We start from the raw sequence: 16,332 nt of genomic DNA, 5'->3' as shown, positions 1-16,332 counted from the left end.
AATCTCCCGAACAGGGGAAAACCCAGGGTATTTATAGGGAAGGAGAGGGGCGGGGGGAGCCTGAGATAGCTGTATCGGGGTGGGACAGCAGGGGGGAACACCAATGGGGCACAACAGTTTAACATATCTAACTCAAAGACCCCTGGGAGCGATGCATTGTGTCTCTCTTACAGAGAAGTATCTTGTCTCCAGGGGAGAGCCAGGATCTCAGGCTCGGTGGGCTCCTCCGTACCCACAGAATATATAAGAAACCCAGCCTGGAGAGGTTTCCAACTGGAGTGGTAAAGTAGAACAACATAGCTTGTCCATAGCTTGTCCACCCCATGCAAGTGTCCCTTAGAGTCTTCTTGGCAGATAATAACCAACCTCCCAGATGTCCCCTCTTAAGGAATCTTTCTGTTTATCTGACCAAGTGCGGTGATGCCTGGTGAAAAATCATGGTGTGACTGCTGTGGGTTTAATCTAAACCCTCCCTGAGGGGTTCTCTGACTATGAGGTCCGTGACCCCCATGGACAGAAATGGGTAAAAATCTAAACCAGGTGTCATGAAGTTAAACAGGAGAAATTCCCACTTGATTGAAAAAGAAAACAGGTCTGCCTTCAGTGAGGGCCTCTGGCCTCTTGAGGTCCCTTCCAAGTTGAATTGTGATTCTATAAGACAAAGCAGGTCCAGACCTGCTGGGTCTTAAATCCTTTTTCTATTTTTGGAGCATCTAATTTTTTCATAAAAACATAGAACCCTGGAATGGTTTGGGTTGGAAGAGACCTTAAAATCATCCAGACCCACTCCCTGCCATGGGCAGACACCTTCCACTATCCCAGGCTGCTCCAAGCCCCATCCAACCTGGCCTTGGACACATCCAGAGATCCATGGGCAGCCACAGCTTCTCTGGGCATCTTGTGCCCAGAAGCCTCCCCACCCTCCCAGGGAAGCATGTTTTCCTAATATCTAATCCAAACTTACTCTCTTTCAGTTTAAAGCCATTCCCCTTTGTCCTGTCCGACCATGCCCTTTTCAAAAGTCTCTCTCCATCTCTCTTGGACCCCTTTAGGCACTGGAAGGGGCTATAAAGGAGATCAGTCTCCCTGGAGCTTCTCTTCTCCGGGCTGAACAGCCTTGCAGGACCTTGCACTTGGCCTTGATGGACTTTGTGAGGGTTACACATTCTCACCTCTCCAGCCTATTCAGGTCCCTCTGGATCCTATCCCTTCCCTCCAGTGTCACACAGCTTTGTATCATCATTCTTGCTGAGGGCACCCTCAATCCCATTGTTTGTGTCACCAACAGAGATGGAAACCACAGCTCTAACCCTGAGAGGCTCTGCCCATCTCTGACCTGCTCTCGTGCTTAGTTCACCCTCAGCCTTCCTGAGAAATGAAAGCCAATTTGGGAAAACGATCACCTTCCTCTCTGTGAACTCTGTGCACAAGTTCAAGTTTGTATTGTTGACCTAAGGACAAAAATTGCCTTAAAATGCAGAGTTGCTGACAGCTCCCTCTGCACTGAGCATCGAGGCATTCACAGCTCTGATTCCATAATGAGTCCACCACAGCTTCTCTGAGCAAACCCCTGTCTTTTCCCATTTCCTGAAACTACCCCTATTTGCTTTAGAAACAGACAATGGTGATTCCCTGAAAAAAAAAACCAAAACAACTCAAATCCATCACTCAGCTCCTGCTGACAAAAAATGCGCCTGGCAGCTCCTGAGGACAGGCAGGACAGAGAGGTCATGCATGGCATCTCCTCTGGCAGGGTCTGAAATCACTCCTATGCCTTCCCAAATGTATTTGTCACAGGGATTTATGCCTGGAGTGCCAGCCAGGCTCAGGTTGGCCATGCAGCAGAGTTCTGAATCCATAGGTGTAGTCAGGGTGAGGGCAATAAAGGTGATAAGCTATCATGATAAGGTGGGTGTGAGCAGCGTGTCAGATGATTGTGTTGCTGCCAGAGCTACACCATCTCTATATGGGACTCAAAAATACAAAAAGCATTCTGCCTACTGGGCTGATGAGACCCTGCAGCGTTCCATGGGAAGAGCTCTTTGGAAAACAGACCCATGGAAAACTTTCTTGCTTACAAGGGGATGACAGCTATGAAAGAGCTGGGAGTGAGGAGGACTCAGATCTTCTACAGGGAGAAAATCATGATCTGTGGCTAAATGTCAAGGTTGCGAAAGTCCGTGTCTATTTTGACACCTGCATCTGCTGAGAGGTCATGTTGAAAAGCCTTAAACAGATTGGCTTCATTGAGGAATGAGTGCAAACTGAATGGTCCTCTAGAAGCTTGTTGGGACTTCCCAACCTGTGGAAATCCATGAGGAACCTCTCAGGCACCAGAAGCTCAAAAAGCTAAGAGGGAAAACAAAATAGATGAGGTGGTCATGTCTGACTCCATCTGCCATGGATTAATGTATGAGACCTGCACCAGAAAAATAAAATCACCCCTTGGAAGTAAAAGAGACTGACAGTTGTCTCAGCACAACTGACACCAGTGTGCTCAGGGCCATCAAGAACTAATCTACACCCAGCCATGAATATTTACAACCAAGTACATGCCATTGCTTGAAGAAAAGCTGAATGGTTTTGATAATTTGTTGCTGTTGTGCCATGGAAGGAAGGACACACCTGTGTGTTAAGGCAAGGAGCGTGAAGTGAGGGAGTGAAGGGTAATGGAAAATGCACACATATTTGCTCATATTTGGGTGAGATGGATGAAAAGAGGTTTAATCTGCACTTGGATTTCCTAGAAGAGCCTATCCAAGGGAATGGGGCCATCAGGGATTATCATGTGCAAAAAGAGCTGCTCAGTTGTCTGCTCCTGTCAGAGGAGCCAGTTCTGCTTCATGATTTCCTCAGAGACTGAAATTTGAAAAGAAAGTCAGAAGTGAAAAAGACTGAGTCAAATTTCATCTCTTCCTCAGGTACTCCCCCACATTGGTCTAACCTTGCACAAGAAGGGGATTCCAGGCTCTTGTCTCATGCCTGGTCTGTAGGCTTCCCTTTCAGCCAGTCCAAGGGTTGTCCAGATCTCAATTCCAGTGTGGGTTTCTTGGAAATTGGAGATTTTCCTGAGGGAAACCAACAGTGCTGAGTCTGTCCTCCTTGCCAGTATGAAAAAAAATCCCAAGCCAAAACCTAAAACCCACAAACTAAACCACTGGAGGTACAAAGATTATGGAAATTTTAGTGGGACCAAGATTTAGCTGCTCTATAAAATTGAGTTTTCATGATGCTGTTTCAATGGTGAAACACTGATATATAAATGTAATATGAAGATGGGCATGAAATGAAAGTAATTTAAAATTAAATTTAATTTTAAAATTATTAAAATTTATTTTGCTTTTTAAAGGTTTTGTCATTATTGGAAGAAGAGAATCAAAGCAACTAATTTAGACATATTTTGGTTTCTTGTTCCATCCGTGTTTTCCAGGCTCTCTGAAGTCCCATGCTTGTGCAGTGGAGGAGTCGTGCCAGGATTTCACTTTATGAAAGGGGCAGAATCCCATAACAGTGATTCAAACTGTTGGTTCACCTGAAGGTTTGAGGGACATTAATCTTAGGCCAGGAGAAGAGAATAAATAAATCCCAGCAAATGCTCTCTGGTGATTCAGCTGTGTTACTGTGAGAGGGGTAATTTAAGGGCTCCGTGACAGGAGATTTCTCCCAGCTCAGTAAAAAATGATGAGCTGGAGCTCTGGAACAGCAGGAGGATAGAACAGGACAGGATTCACGTGGGGTTGCTCAATGACAGCCCAGCAAACATCACTGCAGTTGCCACAGGCTGTACTAAATTAATTGCAGAGGAGAGTTAATAAGCAGTGGGAGGAATTAATAGAAGCTTAACCCTTGATTATCTAAACTTCCAACACCACACTCCACTGCTCCCTGGCACTGAAATGGATGGTAAATCCTGAGACATCCAGGAAAGTCTCTATCCTTTCCAGTGCCACCTGCAAGGCTTTGGAAGAGCTGCTCTGGCTCTGTCACATGTGGTGTCAGCAGGGCTATGAACTCCTCAGCTGTTCTCCAGTGATGGAGGAACCTGGGAAAGCTGAACCAGGATGTCAGAGAGTCTGTCTGTTTGACTTGAATGGGGGATGGAATTATGTTTTGGGAGATGGGAGGGACTCTCAACCATCTGGAATGGGATGGTTTAGCTGAAGGGAACTTTGGACAGGAGCTGACATTCACCACCAGATTTCTTGGTGTTTCTGTGAACAGGTGAACTGGAATTCTGCTCATAAGTGCAGTTTCTGTTCATTATCCTGGTATTTTTCTCTGGATATACTGCTGGGATTAGGGGTAGGGGTGGGGATCAGGATCTCACAGAACACACATGTTATGTCCTCTTCTGCTCAGGAGTTACTGGTGGCGTACAGCAGTCACACAACCCTGATATATTAATTTATTCCTTTAAAGCATTTGCTGTTTGGGGATTTATTTTTTTTTTATGAAAATAAGCAAGTTTTCCCATAAGGCTTTGGAAAAACTGCTTCTATGGTCATTTCTCAAACAATGTTCCCATCTACACCAGTTTTAATGTAAAAGTTTGGAACAGTTTCCAAGGATAGCATGACCAGGGTGTGGAGATCATGCTGGAGAGAAGGAGCTTCTGTGCTGGATGTTAAAACTGATCCTTGATTGAGCTGCATTTTTCATCCTCTAACCCAGCCTCAGATGCTACAGTCCCCATCCCTTCTGCAAATGCTGCAGGATTGCTCCAAATAGCCATTAACTAATGCTAAATTACAATGGAGCATCTCCTGAAACGCTTGTGACACCCACAGGAATAACAAATGGGTTTGTTTCTGTCAGTTTTGCAATTGATCCATGCCAATCCCAACGAGTCCCTCATAGGGGCCTGTAATTCCAGGACAGGTGTGGAGAGAGGAGGTGCTGGGGTGTACATGGCAGTTCAGGACAAGCTGTGGGAGGAGACAAGCTCCAGGCTGACAGAGCAGTCCAGTTCTATGGAACCCCAGTGGAGTTTGCCTCCTAAAGACATTAATGAGTGTGAGATCCCTCTGTTAGCCCCCCACAACTCCATCCACCCCTGCAAAAAATCATTCTCTCCTCATTATCTCTTGGTAGAACAAAAAGACCCTCAGAGGTCAGTCTTGTGATGATGTCTCTGTACATATGCATCTCTCCAGGGAAAAACAGATCAAGAGGGAAAGGGTTTTTCTATGGTGTTTCTGCACGATACCAGAAAAATGTGCAAGTGTCTTCTGAGATTTCCCATGTGAAAAATGAAAGCTTTTTTTTCTTAGAGCATTTCTATTTTCCATGAAATTAATTAAAATAAAAATCTCAGTGCAAAAGAAAACATTGAAACCCTGGGATGCCTCATTAAATGGATGATCTGGTTCAGAATTAAGTAATGGAAAAAATGATGCAGAATTGGGGAAGTTTTCATCATATGCTGTCTCTACATCTTGCTCCTGTAGGTCAGCAGGTTCTAATGCACCCAGGTTCTGTTTTATAGGGGTTTTGAGGCAAACCCTGGTGTCATCTGAGGTTAAGTGACGGGGAGCCCTAGGTTACATATTCATATCTGACTTTCCCTGAAAAGGGGGATTTAATTTACTGCTTTCAAACTAGTCCCCTTTTTCAAAGGGCAGTTTGAGCAAGATGCTTCTGACAGCCCAACCTTTGAGCTTTCTGGAGATGGTTTTAAGAGAAAGTAAGAGAAGGCTTTAGCAATTTTCCTCCATTTGAAAGAACAGGAGTTTCAAAACCATGTGATTTCTACAAGTTTCATAAAAGCTGGCCGCTGGGAGAGACCCAAACTGGAGTCCAGGGAGGAAAAACAGGGTCAGTGCTTGTGTTTTACATTGTGTCTGACAGGGACCAGCTGGCCAACAAACACATGTGCCCCACTTTCTCCAGGAGCAGCCTGGCAATAATGAGACAGCTCACACTTCTCTGGCAGCACAGCACAAGCAGGATCAAACCAGGGTGCAGAGAGCTGTGCTCCCTGTGGGACACGGGGAGCCATCCCAGGGGAGGTGTGTGTGTGAAGGCAGGTCCTGGCTGTGCAGGTCAACTCCTGGTTTGTTCTGAAGGTGATGTGGGGTCCTAAGGAACCTGGGACAGAGCAGAGAGAAGTTAGAAGACAAAATCCTCAGGAACACAACCTACATTCATTCTTCTGTTTCAAATTCTGAGTAATTCCCAGCACTGGGAGCAGGCCCACGGTGCTGCAGGTGCACTGCATGCATGGAGTGACCCCAGCTTTGCATCCTACTCCTCAGATCCTGGGTGGGAAATCCTGCCCAGCTCGGAGCCTCCACAATCCCCTGTCAATCCTAGGCTCTCAGTTCACTCTTTGGACTGGCAATAAAATTGTCAGCTTCTTGGGGCAAGGGCTGTTTTTCTAGTTTATGTTTGCTATTAAACATTTATTATTAAAATAGATTAAACTTTAACTAAGGGAGGGGAATTGCTTTAACCTGCTGCAAAGAATGACATGGGCTGTGATTTTGTGCAAACACAAGAAAATCCATCATTCCTGGTTGGAAGGAATTGAAACCAAACAGATTTTTCTACAAATATCTTCACTCAAAAGGAATTTTGAAAGCCTTTCTTACTACGTTTTCAAATCAGGTACACAGAGTGCCTGAGCACCCTCAGCTACTGCAGCTCTGCAAATCCCAGATATCTTCTGCGAGTGCCTGCAGGCTGAACAGCATCCTGAGGTAAAGTGTCCACCTCCCTTCCACTTTGGAATGCTGTTAAATGTTGATGGGTATTTCTGAGCCTAAACCACTCCTCCATTGGGGGTGCCCGTGGCTGTTTGTTGGAGCAATTAACTGCAGCATATTTCCCTCCCATGATTCAAACCCATCTAACACCAGGCATTAAAACACAAGTTACCACAGGTAAATTCATGTGACAAACTACTTCTGGAGATCAAGCAAGGACAGTTCAGTTACCAGGGGCAGGGAAATGTGCTGTGCATTAATTTTGTTGTAAATCAGGCAGGTTAGTACAGTCCCCATTTGCAAAGTAATATTGAGACCTGGGGAAGAGCTGACAGTTGTTAACACAGTTATTGTGAGCCCTTTGTGTATTCTGGTCTTTCCATGCTTTTTTTTTTTTTTTTTTTCCTTTCCTGACAGGAGGAGAATTAAATGCCTGAGTCAAGTATGTTCTTGTAATCTCACTTGTATTTCAAAAAAGACACATTTCCATTAAACCAAACAAAACCAGAAACCAGCATTGTGGCTTTAGTGCTGAGACACCTTTTGGCTCACCTCTCCTCCGAGCTGTGCCCAAGCAGCAACATCTCCCTGCAGTGCTTCTCGTGGAATAATTCCTCTCCTTTTTCAGTCCAGGCACATCCAGGTGTGTGAGATTCCAGCTTTTTGGTGTGTACTAGGGTTCTCCCCTGGTCTCATCCATGTGATATTTGTCAGTCAAGGTGTGAGCACCTGATTGTTAAAGATGATGGTGATTCAAAGATGCAGATGATGAGTTTGTATCACTTCTGGCAACAGTGGTGCAGTAAATCCCAGTTTTAGGCATTTGATCCTTGCTACTCACAGGGCATCTCACATTCCTAAAATATTGAGGAGAAGAGATAAAACAGCACAAAATAGCTCCAGGGGAGGTTTAGATTGAATATTAGGGAAAATTGGGGGAAATTTATTTACAGAAAAGTTTGTTAAGCATTGGATCTAAGGCAGGGCAGGGCATTCACCAACTGCCCCTGGAAGTGTTAAAAAAATTAGGGATGTGGCACTTGAAGGCAGAGTTGACAATGACCATGGTGATGGTACTGTGGGTTGGAATTGGTGATCTCAGAGTTATTTTCTAACTTTAACAATTCCCTGGTTCTGAGACCCAGCTGGCCATCCCTTCAGCAGAACTTTGGTGTCCTGCTCCTGAGCTGAGTGTACAGAAAATGGTGTTTTCTGCCCTCCCAGTGTGCGCTTGGAGAGGGAAAAAGGCTTGGGGGAAGGGGAATGGTTGGGAGCAGTGCCTGGGCTGTGGGGATTGGGGAGGAGATGCAGGGAGGCAAAGGGGAGCAGCACAGGACATTCCCAAGGGGCCACGCTGACATGTTGTGACAGATTGGCATTTAAGAAAACAAAGAGAAACACCTAAGGAAGTTAAAACTCCTGGAGGCTGATGGGAGTTTGTCTCCTAGCCAACAGCTGGCCATTTCTAAGAACTGACAGCAATTTTGACCATTGAAAAGTGAGATCAACCTGTGAACACCACCTTAAGCCCTAAGGCTGGGAATTTCTTTGTCTCTTGGTTTCCTGGCTGTGAAAGGTAGCTGAGCTTTAGCTGGCTTCCCGTCCCCTGCCCAGCCTGGCAGGGGCTGGGCTGGGCCTGCCGCGGCTCCCGGCCGGGAGATGGGGCCTGCGGGGCTTGCCCCGGGCTCTGGCCGGGCCAGGCCGCTCCCTGGCTCGGCTGCAGTTTTTGCTGGGACTGAATTCACCACAGACTGCCCAGGAAAGAAAGAAAAAGCTCTTGACCTGCAGCGGGCTGAAACAGTGACCACACTCTCCAGAGCAGCCATGAAGAATCTTCCATCGCAGACAGCTCCAGCCGCTGCTCCGGCAGAGATCACAGAACCATCTACACAGCCTGGGCAAGATTTTAACCTTTTTATTACCCAGATGAGACTTGCAGATTAATCCTTTTACCCAGAGAGAGAAGGAGAGAGTAAACAACATGTAAAGAGACTTTATAAACTATCAGAGACAGTAAAGAAAATAATTAAGCTTCAGAAAAGGTAGAGAATAAGGAGATGCTTTATAAGCTGAAATATTTTTCTTTTAAAGCTATGGAGATGGACAAGTGTCCTGAAAAAACTCCTTTAATTCATGACAGAGTATATAGGGAGGAATGGAGTGTTCAAAGTGTGGATTTTGAGTAAAAAGTAGAGTAATTATGATACAGTGAGGTGCTGGAACAGAAGGAGTGAAGTAATAGTTGAAGATCTGGGGCCGCTTGAGGCAAAGAGAAAACTTCTGTTTCCCAGAGAAGCTCACAGAGACAGATGAAGAGAACTTTTGCCTTTGAATAACTCATCCTTAAAATGACATCCCTAGACTCCTCAGACCCATACACAGCTCAGAGTGATGTGAAATGGGAGGAGAAAATCTGATGACATATTCTCAGGCAGCTGGCATCAGGAAAATAGGAAGCTATAACAGAAATAGTTTTCTTGTGAGAAACTCCATAGATTAGCAGAAGAAGACTTCTGTTTCTCTACAAAGACTGATGAAAAGACTCTAGCAGGAATTGGGACTGTTTTAAACACCAAAGTTCCAAAGTTTTTTGTCTCTATGTTGTCATGTGAACAAGAGAATGGTTGAGTAGTGGGGGGTAAAGGGGTTTTCTGGAGGTTTATTCTGGTGTTCTTATTCTTGTAGTTTTGTTAATAAACTTTCTTTATTCCTTTTAAGTTTTAAGCCTGTTTTGCTCTTGCTCTAATCCATATCTGACAGCAAGAAATAAGTAAGTTTTCTAGTAATTTTTTTAGTTACTGGTTTAAAACCACAACACATGTGCAGCCCATTTCTTGCAGACAGGGGCTGAGGGAGCTGGGAAGGGGCTCAGCCTGGAGCAAAGGAGGCTCAGGGGGCCCTTGTGGCTCTGCACAAGTCCCTGGCAGGAGGGGACAGCCGGGGGGGTCGGGCTCTGCTCCCAGGAACAGGGACAGGAGGAGAGGGAACGGCCTCAGGCTGGGCCAGGGGAGCTCAGGGGGGAGGAATTTCCCCATGGAAAGGGAGCTCAGGCCTTGGAACTGCCCAGGGAGCTTTGGAGTGCCCATCCCTGGAGGTGCCCAAGGGACACCTGGAGGTGACACTCAGGGCTCTGGGCTGGGGACAAGGTGGGGATGGGGCACAGGGTGGACTTGGTGATCCTGGAGATCTTTTCCAACCTCAGTGATTCTGGGATTCTATGATTGCTGGAAATGCTTATCTTTATTCTTTCTACACATTTTTCATGCCAAGCTGACATAAAAAAATACTTTCATGCTGAGTTTCATGCCTTTCCTTCCTCTCTTACTAGTAACATGGAATTATATCCCCATTCCTTTAAAATTCTGAGATTTTGGAAGCACATAAGCTACACTTAAACCGTAGCCCCAACTGTAAAGCAAATACTCCTTTTCCTCTCAGGGAACCATTCCTTTGACTTGTTATTTTGAGCTCCATCATGGTTGTTGCATGCAAAGGCAACTTTGTGGAAAAGAAGGTTAAGTGCTAAGGTTAAAACAGGTTCAAGTATAATCCAAAGTGCCCTTGGCAAAGACAGAAGGGTTTTAGTGGGTCTCATTTATCATTGCCTGACTGCTTAAAGTACTTGACTGACTCATTATTGGTTTTTTATGCCTTTAGAAGAGCTGCAAAAGAGCCAGTGAGAAAAGTGTCACTATTTTCCTCTTTTAATCCACACTCAACAGGGAACAATAATATTTAAGACTCAGAGTGTAAAAGGTTTCTTCTTCAGAAACCAAATTCCATGGTGTGAGCCACATGGAGCAGCTCAGGCTCAGCTCTGAGGGGAGGTTTCGTTGGTGTGGAGTTACATCCATGGCAGAATTTGAGAGCTGAGGCCTGGGAGCTGCTCCTGTCAGCTGGGGTTCCCAGGCCTTCCTGAAACCACTGCCTGACCTTCAGCCTTTTCTCCTCATCCATTCTGCCAAAGCTTTGCCCTCCCCCTGCAGGGGTCTGGGCTCTGCAGTGGAGGGAATGGTTGGACCATCCCTGGAAGGCAAGGAGCTACTGGAAGGGTTTTCCCAGAGAGGTTGTGGATTCCCCATCCCTGGCAGTGTCTAAGGTCAGGTTGGATGGGGCTCAGAGCAACCTGGGATAGTGGAAGATGTTCCTGCCCATGGTACAGGATGGGAATGAGAAGAGCTTTAAAGTCCCTTCCAGCTCAAATCATGCCATGATTCTGGGGTCATGGAACAGTAAAAGGAATATTTTGGAGCAGATCTCAAACATCAGTGAACAAAGACCTGCTCCATGCTCCATCCCCACCTGTTTGTTTTGCACATGGATCTTGGGAGATTCAGGCAGTGCTCCCAGTACTCTACACCTGGGGATTTGTGTGCAGTTGTGTAAATCACCAGGATAATATGGCAGAGGTCCTGACTGGGGCTGGGGGGATGTATTTAGGTGGCTGCTTTAATTCATGGTGCCTTGCCAAGGCTCTCTACAAAGCTCTTCTGGAGCTCAGGAGATGTTAATGCCACTGGAAAAAGCTGTGACCTCATCCCAAAGCAGCTGAACCCAACCTGAACAGGTACAGAGCGAGACTGGGAGGAGGATTAAGGAAAAGACACATCTGTTCTAGAGGGGAGATTATGAGAATTGAGCTTGTTTAAGTGAGCCTGAAAAGGCTGTGTGAAGGACTGGGATAACTCCGGAGAAATCCATCAAGGGGATGATGACTGGGGGAGAAATGGAGCTATTTCAGCCAAACCATGGTGCTGGCTTTGGAGCAAATTACACAAATTGGTCATGAATAACTTGATGCTGGAAGTTAGAAAGGTTTTTTTTATTATAATTTCTTGAAGGGACAAAATTCTGAAGTAATGGGTATAAAGAACCCAACAGGATTTTAACCAGGATCATCCCTCAGTGCTGGGATTGTGAGATGGCTGCCAGGAACAGGAGGCTGTGTTCAAGGACCTCTCCAGGTCCACAGACAACAATCTTTTCCTGGACTGAAGGAATGGATTGGGATCATGGGAGTCAGGCACCTCTCACCTGGGTGAAGCAGAGTGATGGAGTACCTGGGAAACCTGGAAAAACACAACCACGTCCTGGAAAGTTCTTTCCCCTCCTTTCCCAGAGTCATACAGTATCAATTCTGTTTCTTGATCCTGAAAAGACTTTAATACCCAGCTTGTCAGTTCTGGGAGTTCAATTAACTTAGCCCCTGTCTATGTCTGCATGGAGACAAGAATATTGAATCCATCAGGGTGTAGACCCTTGTGGGTGCTTAACCCTGTCAGGGGCTGGGGGAAGATCTCACGTAGAGACTGCAGCAGCTTCCCTGGAGAATGTTCATCCTGCCTGCAGTGGGAATCTGCCCAAAACAGGAGTGCAAGGCTCTGGAGGCATGGTGGTCTGGTCTGGCCAGGCCACAGCTAAGATCAACCCAAAGCCATGGAAATCAACAGCCTAAATTCGGGGATATTTTTTCAAGTTAGGGAGAGTTAAAGTTCTTTTGTGCTGGATAATGGGCATTACTATGTTAATGCAGTTACATTGTCATTCATAATTGGTTAGAATGTTTCTAGAAAGCTCGAACTAGCGTATATAAGTTGGAATCATCCTTCTTTTGGGGTCTTAGTGTGCAGCTGTGTTTGGGAGCATTCTGGTGTTAAGATGAAAGGACCCCCGGATTTTCCACCTAAGCACTCTTTTCTTCCCTGCCAACCCATCACAATTGTTGCCTGTCCTCAGGGGCATGAGCTGTGCAACAAGACACAAAACACCCCAGCTGCAGACAGTCCCTGGTCTGAACTCCCCAAAATTACAAGTTAATGTTGAGAATATCCATGAGTGTTATTCAATTTCTCTGCTGCAAGGGAGGGTGAGAACACCCTGGGATCCTGTTAATGGCCAGTCTGACTAAAGTCAAGGCATTAGATATGGCTGGATTTTTGTTTATCTATATTAATATCCCATTTGGGAGCCCCTGAGACACTATCAGACCTCACACAAAAAATGGAGCAGAAATGTGGTCTCTCCTCTCTGCTGTTTAAATAATATAATAATATATATTAATAATATATAAAATAATATAATAATTATTGTATTGTTATAGTATAATTATTATATTATAATTATATACTATATATATATAATAATAATATAATAAAATAATATAATTTTCTTTCTGATTTACGGGGTCTCTGAGCAGCAAGGGAGAAGAGGGAGGGACAGCATCGGCTCAGTTGTTCTGACCAGTAATCACAATACAACACAGAGAGAAAGGGAAATTATATTTTGAAATATATTAATACATTTCCTCTGCAGAAATGAGTTACTTGAGGTCGATTTTACCTACCTGAGAACTCTGATTATTGTCTCATGAAACAGAGCAGTTGCTCTGTTATCCCAAAAATAAGGGAGAGCAAATGCATTGTGTGTTCATTCCAAAGCCTGGCTCCCCTGCAGGGCTGGAATGTGCTGCAGCAGAGGGAAGAGATTTGGAAGTTTGCCCTCCAATTTCTTAGAGAGACAAGGCTGTGGGAGCAGTTAGAGGAGCAGTCACTCTTCCCACTGGGGTTCCCCTCCATGGCTCATGTTGCTGCTGTTAATCAGAGATGTGTGGAAACATCCCCAGCAAAGCTGGAGCCACAGCAAAAGTGCCTAGCAGGGTTGTGGTCCAGGCTTCAGCTGCAAACCAGCTGCCCTGGAAGATTTGGGATCCCTGAAGTGAGGGAGCGGGAGAGATGGAGCTCTGGCATCAGTGATGTGGGAATGCTCTTAGGACAAACCAAGATTCAGATGTGGGCTGACTAAGACCCACTTTGCATTGACTTAGGGGGTATTTAGCTAATAAAGATGGGACTGGCAGCCCAGCTTTGTGTTGAATGTGCAGTTCAACCTCCTTTCTCTTGGTCTTCGTGGCAGCACTTGGGAGTTTGCTCTGAGTCCATCCTGTCCCTTTTATATCCTAAATTGTGATCACAAGATTTCCACTGGAGCAGGGCAGTGATGACCCTGCTAAGACTCATTTGTGCTGCAGGCAGAGCTGGTACTGCTGGCACCCTTGGGTGCTTTGCAAGGTTCTGTGACCCATCTCCAGAGGGATTATCCTGAGGTAAAGGATGGATCAGGCTGCTAGAGCTGGGCTGCTCCTGCTGCAGAAGGAGGGATGCTCTGCTTAGCCAATGCAGAGCCTGAAGAGTAAATCCCTGCTGGATGAGGGGCAATAAAGCTGTTGGAGAGGGTGGGGGGTAGCTCTGCTGGAGCTGCCTCAGACATTGAAATCTGCTCTGATCAGCAGCACCAGGTTCATACTGTGAACACAGCCATGAGAGTGCAGGATGTGCCCCAACAGCTCAGCCTCACCCTGAGATCCGTGTCACTGGGAAGTGAGAGCTTTCCATCTTCTGCTGCTGTGTTCTGGATCATTTGCTGTGACTCTGGGCATATGTTGTCAATTCATCAGCACCTTCATGCAGTCAGTTATAATTCACATTTGCTGGTTTTTAATGAATGTTTGTTCACTGGAGCATTTGCCAGGGAGTGTGTGAGGTGTGCAGAGCCAGCCCACATCCCAGCAGCCTCCAACACAAGCTGGGGTGAGGAATCAAGCTCAGGAACAAATCAGAAATATATTTTGTTACACGCACCGCCTGCTATATGAGATGAAGGGAACTCTGTGAATGGGAGCCTTGCAAGAGAGCCCCAGCAGCCACTTGGATGGAAGACTTCCCTGCCAAAGCAATGTAAAATCCCAGAGATAATCAGGGCCCTGCTGAAATTCCCTTAAAATCCAAATATAGGCTCAGTCACTCTGGAGCACCTCACTGTCTGCTGCTCTCGTTGTAAGGTTTGTTGTCCTGGCTGGTATTCCCATCATCCAGATGGGAAATGGAAGCAAACCAGGATATATGGAATGCATGGTGATGAGGGAGGGGCCTTTGAGAAACATCCCAGGAGTCCCAGATCCTCAGGAGGGCATTGAGAGAGAGAAGGAATACAGACAGACCTAAGGCTGAATGTGATCTAAAGATGCAGGACTCACCCAAAAAGGGAACGTGGGGACTTTGGAAACACTTGACAGAGTGTTGGGAGCCTAGTCCACTTTGTTGGTAGAGAGAGCAATGCAAATTCATAATTACTGTAGCTGAACATGTGGGAATTAATTACTTCTCCCATTTGCTGGCTGTGTAAAAGACACAGTGATGAACAGGGATTGCTTCCCCTGTCCTTTGCTGGGAGAGCCAGGGCTGCAGCCTGTGCTGGGGAAAGATGTGTCAGGAAAACCAAGGAGCTGACAAAAGAGCAGGCTACAAAGTCGAGTGGCTCTGAGTCTTGCCAGGCAAAAACCTCTGACCAGGCAGCTGGATCTCAGCAGCTTTTCCTTACATCTCTTTGCCTTCAAATGCAGCTGCTGCTTGGACAAAATCAGCCTGGCTTTAAAGTAGGTCAGAACTGAAGTCATCTCAGGATCTCTTAGAAGATGAAATACGTGTCAGTGTGACACCATTTGTGTCACAAGCCATGGATCACAAATCCTACCTGAAGGGATGCACTTCAGCAGAGATGAGGACAGTGCAAGGAGGTCCAAAATCTCAAACCACTTAAAAAAAAAAAAGGACTTGGACAAGCATCAGGGTCCTGAGCATCTTCTTAGCAGCTTTGGGGACCCAAAAGCCTAATTATCCACTCAGAGTCTGGTGTCTTATTGAATAATCCCAGGGTTTTTATGACAGTCTGACAGCAGTTCAGTCTGGGCTATTTTAGGAGCATGAAGACAACCTGGGTACTCTTTTTAGGTCTCAGGCACATAATTAGCAGTTCCAGGTTCTGAGCAGCTCGTTAGTGTTTGGGCAATCGGGAAGGGGACACCAATGAATTGTGATTTCAAGCACCTGCTCAGCAGCTGTGAGTTTTGGATCCCTCCTCTTAGCAATGTCAGCGAGTTCCAAACCTGCTTTCAGGGAAACATTTTCATCAGGCTGGAGAGAAATGTGGTTTTTCCCCTGCCACTGTCCAGCAGCCAAATTCTTGTGCTTCGTTTTCCCAGGAGGATTGGTCCCAGGCTGAGCTGCAGTTTGCCCTGTTTGACTGCCTCTAAAACCTGTGTTTAGCTGAACACATTAAGCCCATCTGCTTCCCAAATCCAGCTGCAACTCCAGCCCTACAGGGCAGCTTAGCAGTGCTGCTGTTCTGACACAGCTCGGGCAGGAGGCTTTTTGGGAAGGCAGAGAAGGGAAGGAGAAGGAGGAGGAAGATGTAAAAGCAGATCAGTGCAGCACCTCAGAGGAGATTTCCGTTTTCCCTGAGCCACCCACCACTCCACAGACACACAAAAGAGAAGAGAAAAATAGTATTTGCTGACTCTCTGAGGAATGCGAGGCTGGAGCGAGTTCCATGTGAGAGATCCATGCATTATTTATGGCTCTGGGCTGTGCTATCCCCTGCTGGATAAGCCAAGTGTTCTCATTCAGAGAAAGGCAGTTTAACCCTCATCCCTCTTGTCTCCACTGAGCTGAAACTGGAGGGCACAAAGGCAAAACTCAGCTCCTGGGTGTGCTCAGGTGAGTCTGACCCGTGCCTGGGATGGATCCCCGGCCCTGGAGAATGGGAATACTGCCAGTGTCCCCCAGTGTCCCCC

General features: G+C 46.1%; 1 protein-coding gene across 1 annotated transcript in view; it reads left to right on the top strand.

Moving 5' to 3' along the window:
* Nucleotides 1-16,332, top strand: part of LOC107215272 (acid-sensing ion channel 2-like) — a 35,413-nt gene that overhangs the window by 9,079 nt on the left and 10,002 nt on the right. The gene's annotated exons all lie outside the window — the stretch shown is intronic.

The sequence above is a fragment of the Parus major genome, chromosome 27 (genome assembly GCF_001522545.3).
Source record: "Parus major isolate Abel chromosome 27, Parus_major1.1, whole genome shotgun sequence".
NCBI classification, from domain to species: domain Eukaryota; kingdom Metazoa; phylum Chordata; class Aves; order Passeriformes; family Paridae; genus Parus; species Parus major.
Note: the sequence above shows the minus strand (reverse complement) of the source record. Positions and strands in the feature narration are given on the sequence as shown.